This window comes from Myotis myotis, unplaced genomic scaffold (genome assembly GCF_014108235.1).
Source record: "Myotis myotis isolate mMyoMyo1 unplaced genomic scaffold, mMyoMyo1.p scaffold_m19_p_9, whole genome shotgun sequence".
Lineage (NCBI taxonomy): Eukaryota > Metazoa > Chordata > Mammalia > Chiroptera > Vespertilionidae > Myotis > Myotis myotis.
In genome coordinates this window covers 62917765-62930724 of record NW_023416401.1, presented here as the reverse complement: position 1 = coordinate 62930724, position 12960 = coordinate 62917765, and the positions used below count along the sequence as shown (strand labels likewise).

General features: G+C 50.1%; 1 long non-coding RNA gene across 1 annotated transcript; it reads right to left on the bottom strand.

Moving 5' to 3' along the window:
- Nucleotides 1–5893: 5893 nt before the first annotated feature.
- On the bottom strand, nt 5894–9849 carry LOC118663648. The gene is made up of 3 exons (XR_004970105.1): nt 9324–9849; nt 6315–6619; nt 5894–6184 (listed from the first exon to the last, which is right to left on the bottom strand). It is a non-coding gene; the product is annotated as an uncharacterized LOC118663648 (long non-coding RNA).
- Between the last annotated feature and the right edge of the window lie 3111 nt (nt 9850–12960).

Sequence of the window (12960 nt, the reverse complement as noted above, 5' to 3'; positions counted from 1 at the left end):
GAATGGAGTATGTTTAAAATTTCCATTTAATATTGTCAGACCATGGTTGACCGTTGGCAACTGAAACCACGGAAAGAGAAACCGCAGATAAGGGGGTGTCGTTCTAGAAGCCTCTTCACCCCTTGGCTCTGCTTCCCTGGAGAATCGGGGCTGACAGAGACGTGCTCACAGCACTCAGAAGGTGTTCTGCAGGGCTCCTGAGCTTGCTCATGCTCTCTCTCTTTCAATCCCTCTCCCTCCCTTCCCCCACCACTCGCATTCTGTGCAGCTTGCTCCTCGGTGACACTCTGCCCTGTGAAGTCCAGCCACCTTGACCTCCCAGCTGCATCTTGGAGCTGCAACTCAGGGAGACAGACCACTGGGCTCTGCTGGGCTCCCCTCCTGCCCCGCGGCCTGTGGCCATCACGGGCTCCCTCTTTGGTTTTCTGTCTCTCAGGGATTGATGCCGTTGTTGTCTGACGTCCAAGTCTTGAAAACTGTTGTCTCACATATTTTCCCCAGGTTTTTGTTTTAGGTGAGAGGATAAACTCATTCACTGTTACTCCCTCTTGGCCAGAAGGAAAGTCAATGAATGAGCTTAGATCTCTTCTCGAGGAACCAATCTATCTCCAGGTGTTTCTATTGAGCAATTAGGGAGAACCATTGATCGGAGCCATCCCAATTCCTCTTTTAAATTGTTTTTCAAAAACACTGGATGGACTAAATAAGACCTTCTTAGAGTCTATTTTTTGGTGCTTTGAGACTTATACCCTACCTGTTTCCAGATATTTTTTTTATTTGTTGTTTTAACTTGTGTAAGCCTCAAAATGGATATTCCTTACATTGCACAAAGGCAGAAGTTAAGACTCAAAAAGGTTAGCAACCTGCCCAAAGCCACGAGCTGGGAGAGACAGGTTTTGAATGCAGGGCCTCTCTGACTTCCAAGCCGGTGCCATTTCCCACACGCATCCCTACCCCTTGGTCCTCTTCCGCACCGTTGCAGTTCACTTTGCTTCATGTGTATTGGCTGTGTGCTTCTTCCCCTCGCTGGCCTGGCTGTTGAGACTTCCTCACCTTTATCCCCGCCCCTCCATCTTCAGCAGAGGGCCTGACCTGTGGGAGATGATGGAGGAATTTCTGTTGAACAAATGACTTCTCTCCATCTGTTTGCCCTTAATGTTTCATGCCTGCTCTAGTCCACACCTGCCTATTAAGTGGGAGGTCTGTTACCAGCAGCACAGGTGGGATTTAAATCCGGCAGCTGTTACCTGTGAGCTGACGCCTCTGCGCCCACAGGGGTGAGGTGTGTGGCGTGATGCCAAGTTACAGTTGGTTCATTAGAGGGAAAAAGGGCTGGTTGCTTTCCTATAAACACAGGCTTAGAGGGATTAAAACACATTACTTTTTAATCCTAAGATATTGGAGGGGGTGATCTTCACCTTCACTAGTCATCGAGAAAATTCCAATGAACAAACAAAATATTAGCATGGTTTCCAAGACAACAATACAGGTATCGATGAAGACCGAAGGAACGGATGCTCTCGTGCGCTCCTGGTGGCATTACGAATCGGTATAATTTTTCTGAAAGGCCATTTAATAAAGCTTATCAAGACCCTTAGATATGTTCATATCGTTGGACTCAGCAATTTCATATCTAGAACATTCTATCCTAAGGAGATCGTCGGTCAGGCACACCATGATTTATCCATGAAAACACTCATTGCAGCAGTGTCTACACCAGGGGTGGACAACCCCTGGCATGCGTGCCAAACATGGCACACCAGTAACTTTTGCTGGCACGCGAAACCCTCTCTTATAATCTTCCATTTACAATTGTGAATCTTTGTTCTCAGTGATGAATTTCGTTAAGTCTCGTAATAGGAGTAGCCTGACGGATGAAAGTAGTAGCCCGTGCATATCGCTGAAGGTCACGAAATATAAACCTGATGTAAAATCTCTGTCATCAGTGATGCAGCAGCAAAAGTCCCACTGATAATGTCAAACGGAGTCATAAAGTTTTCTGTCGGACTATCAGTGTACATGTATACATTAAAAAATGAATGTATTTTTCATCATCATATACTGTGTTTTTGTCGCTCGAATGAATTTTCTTATTTCTTCGAGATTCTTCACATACGTACGCCTTAAGAGATACCAAGTAGGCGTAACATGTTCTCAAAAAATTAGGGTTGGCACGCAGAAGAATTTTGAGTCAGAGATTTTGCTGGTTTTGGCACGCACTCACAAAAAGGTTGCCCACCCCTGGTCTATACTATGTCCATTGACACTGAAGGGCCCGATGAGTGCATCAATTTGAAAGACAACCCTGCAACCTTTAAACACAAATATGAAGAATAATGACTGGGGAAACGTTTGTAAACAATTGTTTAAGAAAACTCGATTATAAAATGATACGCATTTAATCAGAATCAATACTTACTATGTGTTTTACTTATTTCAGGAACTCGTTCAGCCCCTACAGTGATCTTCTGAGGCAGACACAGTCCTTGTTGGAGCTGGAGCTCAGAGAGGCTGCCCTGCAGGGGGTCAGGATTCCCACCTCTGACACTGCATCCCAGAGTCCAGGACCTTACCAGCCACACCAGCACTTCCAACAATGCGGTGCCTGGACCAGCAGCTCCACGTAAATGGTAATTCCCAGGCCGGCTCCAGGCCCTCAGGTCAGAAGCTCCGGGGAGGGGGGCGGGGAGGGGGACAGCCAGGTGTGTCTGAGCGAGCCTTTCAGGTGGATGCTCACTGAATGTGCGAAACCACTGCTCCACACTATTCCACTTTTTCTTGAAGTTTTGTTTAGAAAATGTAGGTGAATGTAGAAAAGGTCTCTGTTGAATTAGTCACTAAAATATTAACAGTGTCATCTCTGGATGGTAGCATTCTGGGTGATTTCCATTTTCTTCTTTGTGAGCTTTTTTTGGTCATTTCCAAAAGTTTCACAGTAAACATGTGCGACCAGGAAAAAATATATATTCTTTTAAAAAGAAGAAGAAAGGCCCCAGGAGAAGGAGGTCTGCATTGAACCTCGGGGAATAGGGGGTCTACAGAGGGAAAGCGTGTTTTCCTAAGCCCTGTGGAGGCGCCAGCAGTGCTGAGTGCGCCTGAATCCCAGGGGGCTTGTTAACACGCAGGCCGATGCAGCAGGGAGCGGGGCTGAGGTTCTGGATTCCCAAACAGCTTCGGGTGAAGCAGGTCCAGGGACCACACTTGGAGAAACAGGGACATGAGAGGTGTAAGCTCTGGACTCCCAGAATGCGAGCTCCACGGGGACCTTTTCTGGTTCAACGATGTGTCCCCAGAGCTGAGAGCAGAACACAAGCGTTGTCAGACACACGCGCTGAGACCCTGCAAGCGGGCGCCCCGCCGGGGACTCAGGACCCTGGGTTTTGATCGTGGTTATGCACCTGCCACCGGAATCCTCCCAGGCAAGCGGTGGCCTCGCCACATTCACCCAGCGGGGTGACAATTCTGGGCCCTCCTTTTCCGTGACCCGATGTCCCACCCGCTCAGCCTGGGCCAGGGCCAGGGCTGCCAGAGATTTCAGCCTTGAGCAAACCAGGGAGTACCAGGAACTTGGCAACGTGCAGCCAGGAGGTGTTTGTTGAGGCCCCAGGAAAGAAGTTAGTAATGGAGAAACCTCCAAGTCGAGGTTTCCGTAGAAACATTAACTCATCCACACAGTCCCTGTGCTGCATTTGGATTACAGGTTAGGCTGCTCGTAAGCCTGGAAGAAATTATATACTCTTCATATTATTCAGCCCTGTACTGTATAATAATAAATTATACAGTTATAGGCCTCAGCCCAAGTTATAACAAATTATACCACAGTGTATAATTACCCCGCACTGCACCATGTAATAATAAATTAGACAGCGAGAAACCTAAGTTGTGATTCCAGAAAGAGGTATGAGAGTGAACAGGGGCTGTTGATCCATTCCTCTGATCAGACCCTTGTCAGACAAGCTGGGGGCCCTTCTTTCCTTCCTTCCTTCCTTCCTTCCTTCCTTCCTTCCTTCCTTCCTTCCTTCCTTCCTTCCTTCCTTCCTTCCCCATATGTGGATGCCTCCTTGATCCTGAGTACAGACTTGACCTTGAAACCTGGACTGATTTGTCCCAATGCCCATCCTCAAGGGTTCCCAGGCTGTGGGGAGAACCACGCATAAACGGAAAATGCAACACAGTGTGATACCAGCTGAATGAACAGTAAAGGAATCAAAAGAAGCCGGGTAGCAAATGTATGAGCACAGGTGCCCTGCGGGGTGGGTGTCATCGTCTCCATCGGACAGGTGAGATGAGCAAGGCTGCAGGGACTTGCTCAAGGTCATACAACTGGAAACGGCAGGATGGGACTTATTCCAGGACTATCTGCTGGTTTCATTGTCTGAGGGTGCTAGTCCACGGAGTCAGCTTGGAGAGTGAAACTCAAGGATAACAAAAATGGACTTGGCATGTCCTTGGAGACACAGGTGGGAGACCTGCGCACCTTGTCTCCTGGGGAGCCCAGCACCGGCGGGCGGGTTTTCTGCAGCACCTGGGCCTGCTGCCTTCCCTCCCCTGCAGCACCTGGGCCTGCTGCCTTCCCTCCCCTGCAGCACCCGGGCCTGCTGCCTTCCCTCCCCTGCAGCACCCGGGCCTGCTGCCTTCCCTCCCCTGCAGCACCCGGGCCTGCTGCCTTCCCTCCCCTGCAGCACCCGGGCCTGCTGCCTTCCCTCCCCTGCAGCACCTGGGCCTGCTGCCTTCCCTCCCCTGCAGCACCTGGGCCTGCTGCCTTCCCTCCCCTGCAGCACCTGGGCCTGCTGCCTTCCCTCCCCTGCAGCACCTGGGCCTGGGGCAGCGTTGGTGGGTGTGGGGCGCTGCTGCCAGCCCTTAGCAGGCTGTAAACTTATTTGTCCTCTCAGAGACCTTTCAGAGAAGACACTCTTCCTATACCCAGTTTACAGATGAGGAGCCCGAGGCAGCAAGGTGCTAGCAATTTGCTCAAGTTTATGCTAGAGTAAGTGACAGAGCTGGAATCTCAACTTAGACCAGTCTGGTCTGCCAACCCCTCCTTCCTGACCACTGTGCCGCTACTTCACAAAAACCCAAGCACATTTATCTTCAAAGCCTAAACTTATCAGCAGTTGTAGGATGAGGGCCCTGGGGGACTGGGGGGTACATTATGTTGGAATGTATCTAACACTACATTCCAATATATTTGTGTCATGCTATTTTTTGATGCCGTCAGTGTAAAGCCTGAATGTTCATTAAAGTCCCATGCATAAATTAAAAAAAAAATTAAAGATTTTCTCTTGTATCTCACATCCATTGAACCACTGGTGCCGTAATTTAATTATTCATCTTTTTTTCTTTGTCTTAAGAACATATTAAACATGTAATTATAAGCTATGATTCCATTGTCATCTACATGCGAAAGAAGCCCAAAGGTCCAGAGACGTGAAGGCACTGTTGTGCCTTCTCTGACTGTTGTGGTCAGGGAAGGCTTCAGGGAGGAGGTGATATGAAAGGTGTAAAGGGTGAATAGGAGTTTAAAGGATAATCAAGGGAGGGAGAGGCATTCCAGGCAAGAAGAGTAAAGGTAAAGCCCTACAGGTGAGAAGAGATTGTCTTTGGGGAAATATCATCTTTCTAGGTGGTTTTATGAGGTAGGCAAGAGGTGAGGTGGGTGGCAGGCTGGGCCCTTAGATGCCTCACTTAAGAACTGGCCCGGTAGCTCAGTTGGTTACAGCATCGTCTCGATACACCAAGGTGGCAGTTCGATCCCAGTCAGGGCACATACAGGAACCAACCAATGAATGCATAAATGAGTGAAACAACGAATTTCTCTCTCTCTCTCTCTCTCTCTCTCTCTCTCTCTCTCTCTCTCTCTCTCTCTCTCTCCACCCCCGCATCTCCTGCTCTCCTAAAAAATCAATAAATGAAACGTTTAAAATACATTTTTTTAAAGAAAGAACCGGAACTTTACCCTGAGGTGGTGATAATCAGTGTGTGGACTCAGGGTCCCTCGGGGACTCCCCAGCCTTTCAGCATAGCCCAGAGAGTGAAACTGAGGTCCTGCAAGGACCAAGCTCAGCCTGTCCTGCTCCGTCCTCCAAGGCTCCCACACGCTGGTTGCGTGCTTCCTCGAATGTCCTTCTCGTCACGTCTGGCATATGGAAGAGGCCCAGTTGAGTGTTTCTCCCTGGAAGGGCATCTATGGGGGAAATGATAGGGTAGCCAGATAAACTACAGGTGCCTATTTCCAGTGAAATCTGAATTTCAGATAAATAACAAATGAGTTTTTGGTATAAGCATGTCCCAAATATTGCATAAGATATACTTACACTTAAAAAGGTGTCCATTGTTTGTGTGAAATTCAAGTTGAATAGAATGTCCTGTATTTTTCTTTGCTAAATCTGTCACATGTAGGTGGAGGAGAGCTGGTCACTTTCTCAATCAACTTCCAGTCGCTGTGCATCGGCAAGAGTCCCATCAGAGCAGCAGAGCCCTTTCGCGGGGTCTGGGAGGAGTGATTCACCGTAGGGCTGTGGCCTCACCAGTGTGGGAGCTGGTGGAGCTTCTGTGCCAGCTGCGCCCCTGCGTTTAGTGTGAGCTGGAAGTTTCCACGGGTCAGCAGAAAGAAGAGCTGCTGTGGGCGAGAGCAAGGACAAATTGGAAATTGCATCTATCTGTCACCAACCTCAATGCAAAAATGACCTGTCGGGGGACCAGGACCCCCTGGCCCAGGGCTTGGAGAAGCTGAGGGAGATCTATCTGGTGGGAACTCTGAACCTGAGCATCGCCCCGATGCCAACGAGGTGGACAGCAGGTCAGCAACCACATGCATGAGTGGCCTCTCTGCCTGGCACCAGGCACTGACCTTCAGCGCAGAAAATGATGGTGGTGCCCGGCTGGCGTGGCTTAGTGGTTGAGTATCAACCAATGAACCAGGAGGTCACAGTTCGATTCCTGGTCAGGGCATATGCTGGGTTGCAGGCTCCATCCCCAGCATTGGGCGTGCAGGAGGCAGTGATCAACGATTTTCTCTCATCACTGATGTTCTAACTCTCCCTCTCCCTTCCTCTCTGAAACCAATAAAAATATTTTTAAGAACATGATGGTGGCTTCTTAACGCATGCCTTGGCAACGTTGAGGAAAATGTTGCACGTGGCCAGTGTCAACCCAGCACCACAGGAAATGGGAATTCTGGGTCACATGACTCCAGCTTGGAGTACGTGAGCCAGTCCAAGGCCCTGTGGGCCGCGCAAAGCATGATTACAAAGGAAGGCATCCCAGTTCTGCCCTCGGCTAGCTCCTAACCTTGCGTACGTTAACTTCTCCATGCCCGGGTTTCCTCTTTTGTAAAATTTTTACAAAATTCATACCTCCCTTGTAGAGTTGCTGAGAAGATAGAATAAGACAATGAGTCTAATCTGACAGCTGCCACCTCATCAGCAGTTAATGAATAATAATGACTACTTGTTTCAAAGCGTTTGCTATCCATCTATGTTGCTATGGGAAAAAGAAGTCACTCGCCTTAAAAGATAAAATATTAAGAAACAGTATGTTGCAAAATCCTCTCCCAATTAAGTAACTCACCAGGTCAGTCTGGGAAAGATAACATAAACCTTCTTCAAACGCATCTCCAAATGCCCAGATTAAAATCATGCTCGTTATAAGTCTCAGCCACCTTCCCCTTCTCCCAAACAGACAGCACAAATAAGCCCTGAGTGATGAGAAGATAGTAAAATTATGCTTCGACACTGCTGCCGATGCCGTGGCTGCTGATTAAAAGGAAATTCTTCCTTTGAAAAGGCCAGTCATGAAAAGGGAAGTCTGGGCCTGGGAGTGGGCTTGGAATGCAAGTGCGGAGGCGGCCCGGCAGGTGGTGGCCACTAGGAGGCGCTGGTAAGGCTTGGTGCGGCCCGGAGGGGTGGGAGGCAGAAGGCTCAGAGGATCCCAGCTTTCTCCATTCCTGGTCCTTGATCATTTGTAAACTCAGGGCCCGTTCTCACTGCCATCTCAGTGCGGTGCCTTGTTTTTGTGGCTGAACAGGAAGGAAAAAAAAGCAACTTCACGGTGGTTGGAAGAATAGGGGTAAATTGGTCCTGTTGGGGTGCTGGAGGCCTTTTTATGATGCCCACTGGAACAGGTGGCCTCTGGGCAGTTTTTTGAGCCACTTAGCCTGATTCTACGCTTTTCTTTTGAACGAGAAATATGAATGCATTCAAGACTGGGGGGTGTGGGCCAGGGCTGGCGAGGGTGGGGAGTGTTCCCAGGAGCAAAGCCAAAGCAGGTGGAGGAAGTTCAGCCTGGCCCAGCCCTGCTGCCTGCACCACGGGAGAGAAATGGAAGGCAGTGTGGCAATCTGGACATGACAAAAAAAAAAATGTTCGTGTGTGTGCTCAGTCCGACCATCCCACTTCCAGGAATTTCTGTGCAATGAGGTTTATTGCAAAACTGTTTGCAAAGAGGGAGAAAATAGAAACAGCCCAAACCTTCACCAAGCGGGGGACGTGTGCCCCCCCTCCTTCTTCCATCAGCGCCCCTCCAGCTCATTCCCACCCGGCAGCCAGCCGGAGTGGTTTGTGAAAATTCGTGTTAGAGCAGGCGTCTCCCCTGCTCCAGCGGCTTCCTATTTCTCTCAGGATAAAAGCCAAGCTCCCACCACGGCCCCACCTGCTGGGCCCCAGCTGGCCTCGCCACCATCATTTCAAAAACGCTCATTCTCTACCTCCAGTCAAACGGCAGGGAGCTCAGTCCAGCCTCACGAACTTTGGCCTGGCTCTTCCCTCTGCCTGGAATATTCTAGCCCCGGCTCTTCCCGGGCCTTCCCCATTCTCTGTCTGCTGGTGGCTGTCTGAATGCCATCTCTTCAGGGAATCCGAACACTGCATTTCAATTGCTTTCTCCCTCGCCACCCAGTCTCTCTCCATCACTTTGCACCATCTTGTTTTCTTCGTAGCACTCGGCAGGTGAAATGAGCTCGATTATTTATTTGTGTGCTTGTTAATTGTCCCTCTACGAGAACGGAGAGCAAGGACTTAATATGTTGTGTGTCCTTGCCGGTTGTATAAGAAGCTGATACTACACACATGTTTGGCAAATGAAAGGAAGAATGAACAAATGAAGTTAAGAATTCTTATGAAGCTGTTTAAAAGAACGAGGTATTTGGAAAGGTGCCCCAAACTTAAGTAGTTGGATATGAGCCCATGTATGTAAAAACAAAATGCATGCAATAAGAATAGCTACCACTTTCTGTCCATCTGGACCCAGTGGTAATCACTTTTACATTTATTGTCTCATCTCCTTTGATCTTCACAGCAACCCCGGGGAAGTACCATCATGCTCACCATTCTGCAGGGGAGGAATCTGACCCAGAAAGGTTGAGAAAGTTGCCCAAGGTCAGCTGGAAAGCAGGGGAGCCAGAAAACGAATCCAAAGAGCCTGGCTCCCAGAAACATATTCACTAAGTGGTGATGAGTGATGACCTCGGTGAAGGTGAGGCTGAGGTGAGATTCGGGAGGCCCTGGATGTCAAGGGAGGGAGCCAGATGCCAAGTCTCTTCTTGGGGTGTGGTCTCAGCAAGTCACCTCCCTTCTCTCTGCCCCCCTGGGAGCCCAGGTGGTGGTCCAGAGCTTACTGAGAGGAATAAATTGGCTAATGTTCCCACGTACCTATCAGCCAAGGTTGTGAGCATTGGGAACAGGCCTAACCTTCGCTGCCAAAAAAATCCTGCTCCATTTTCTGGAGCCAAAGCCACACAGAGGCTCCGCAGGGCCTGGGTGCTTGGCTCAAGGCCAGGGTCTTTCCTCAGGGGCCCAGCTCCCAGCTGCCAGCCAGCATGCTGCTCCCACTGCACTGGAATGTGACTCCCTGGGTGGCCGGCCAGGGGAATGCACAGGGGGCATTCTCCAAATAGCTGAGCTCTAAGCTCAAGGTGCTAAGAGCAGGGCAGGCACGATTTCAAAGGGCCTCTGCCCACTGGAAAGACAAGATTGTAAAACTCGTCCTGAATCAGCAGAGCCTGCAGCTTGGAAGGGAAATGGAGTTACCAGCAAGTGGCTCAGGAATCTGGTGCCTGCCCCAGCAGCTCTGTTCCCACTGGAGGGTGTGGTCTTGGGCAAACTCCCTGGGTGCATTGTGCCTTTGGGTCCCCGGTAACCTCCCCTTCTGAGCACTCATCATGGACTGCAAGTTCACATTCATTTGAAAAATATATATGTTGTTTATAGATTTTTTAGAGAGAAGGGAGAGAGAGAGAGAGAGAGAGAGAGAGAGAGAGATCAATGTTAGAGAGAACATTGATCAGCTGCCCCCTGTGCACACCCCAACTTGGGACCGAACCCACAACCTGGGTATGTGCCCTGACTGGGAATCGAACCAGTGACCTTTCCATGAATGGGATGACGGCCAACCAGCTGAGTCACACCGGCCAGGTCACATTCATTTTTGTGATTATTTGGCAATCCCTGCCTCACCTGTTCCCTCCACCTGAAAGGGCCTGGGACTTTCCTGTTGCGTCCTGTGTCCACAGTGTGACCTCAAGCAGCTGCTGGAGAAATAGTTCTGAGTGAATTTCCCCTTCTGCCCGTTTTGTCAGGTTGGAGAGGCCCTGGGATTGCATTCTGCCTTCAGGACTCATTAGCTGCGTAACTCAGACTTTGCTTTCAAAGCTATAAGGCTGGAGAGGCAGCCTGTCTGGCTTTGAACTCACGCTCTGCCTCCCTTAGGAAACTTTCTTAACTTCTCTGTGCCTCAGTTTCCTCATCTGGAAATTGGGGCCCTCAAGTGCCCACGTCACAGATTGCTGTGAAGGATAAATGAACGGCTTCACACAGAGAGGACGCTTACAATAAGGACTGGGAAAGAGTACGGTCTAGATCAGTGATGGCGAACCTTTTGAGCTTGGCGTGTCAGCATTTTGAAAAACCCTAACTTAACTCTGGTGCCGTGTCACATATAGAAATTTTTTGATCTTTGCAACCATAGTAAAACAAAGACTTATATTTTTGATATTTGTTTTATATATTTAAATGCCATTTAACAAAGAAAAATCAACCAAAAAAATGAGTCCGCGTGTCACCTCTGACATGCGTGTCATAGGTTCGCCATCACTGGTCTAGACAAATATTAACTCGTATGTATCTATATAATAAAAGCCTAAGCGACCATTGCGGTGGAACTACCAGAACAACCGGTCGCCATGAAGCTCACTGACCACCAGGGGGCAGACACTCAACGCAGGCGCTGCCCCCTGGTGGTCAGTGCGCTCCCACAGGGGGAGTGCTGCTCAGCCAGAAGCCGGGCTCACGGCTGGTGAGCGCAGTGGCGGGAAAGGCAGTGCTAAGGAGCAGCAAGCCAAGCAGTTAAGGAGCAGCGAGTGGGCGGGCGGTAAGGAGCGAGGGTCCTGGACTGCGAGAAGGTGTAGGCCGGGCTGAGGGGCCGCCCCCGCCCAGTGCACTAATTTCATGCACTGGGCCTCTAGTTGTAAAATAATGATTACATCAACTTTCTTAAGGTGTAACTTACAAACAATAAATGCACTCCTTTTAAGAATACTGTTCGGTGAGCTTTGATGGATCTATACACTCAAGTAAGCACCACCTCAGTCAAATAAAGGACATTTCTGTCTCCCCAAAGTTCCCTCTGCCCTTCAGTCAACCCCTCCTCCTTTCCCCGCAGCCTCTTCTCTGCTCTCTGTCCTGATAGATTTGTTTTGCTGGTTGGAGAACTTGATACCAATGGAACCACACGGGGGGCACTCTTTAGGGCCTGGTTGATTTGGCTCGGCATCATGTGTTTCGGAGGTCCGTCCACGCTGTGGTGTGTATTGGTAGTCTGTTCCTTTTTATCGCAATAGCTCGTGTTATTAACAATCATTGTCTCAATTTCAGTTTCCTCGTCTGTAAAATTAGGTTAATAATTTCCACCTGGTAGAAAGCAGTGACGAACAAACAGGAGCGTGAATAACGCCTCGGCCACGGTGACTCCCCCACAGGGGACCCGCAGCCCCAACTCAGGCATGCTCCCCCCTTCCCCAACCATCTCCCCATGACCCCCAGATGGCCCCTTCCAGAGAGCCTGAGACCAAAGGGTCAGGGCTTGTGAGCTGATGGGGGAGAAACTTTCTGAATAGACGCGCAGCCTGAGATGATGGCCGTGTTTATAAAGCAGACTGTTATTATTTTAATCCTTTGCCTGTGTCCTTTCCCCTACTTCCCTCTTTTAAGGATAATTAAAATGCAGGCTGGCACTCCCTGCAAGGAGACAGCTGAAGATTTAATTGCCCCAAGAAATATTTTTCAGCGAAAGGTCCTGCGGTAATGGCAGCTCCGGGCCCGGCCACCCCAGCGCCTTTGCAACCCGCACATAATATCGGCGGTAATGCGTTCGTCCGCATGTGCACAGGGTCTGTTTACGGGCACCAAGGGAGCCGGGCTGAAAGGAGCTGACAGCTCGTCCGCCCACAGCCTGCTCGCCATTAAACGCTCACCCGGCCTCCTTCTGGAGACAGGTCTGTGGCCCAGATCCATGTGACTGGCTGCTGCACCAGCTGACCCTGCCCAGAGCAGCCTGCGGGGGCACAGGGCCCGGGTGGCTGGGAACAGCACCTTCGCCATGCGGCCTTGGCCTGTTGTCCTTGAAGCGAGGCCAAGGAGGAGGCTTTCGCGGAGCAGCCCAGCCCCACCAGCCCTTGAAGATGGGATACCCACCAGCGGCGCCAGGTTGTGCAATGTCAGGGTAGGGAAGGACCTTCGCAATCTGTCACCCTGTTTTCTAAGTGTGGCCCCAGCTTCCCCAGATGAGGCACCAAGGGCTCAGACAAGGGCCACAGGCTCCTCGACTGTTGGGGCGCACATGTCAGTTTTTTACAAAGTGACTGCTCTGAAGCCAGGGTCATGGTGAAAGGCAGACTGACTCGGTGGGGAAAGCCAGGCGGACTGGACTTTCATTCCTGTTCCAAACTTGCCAGCCGGGCACTTTCAG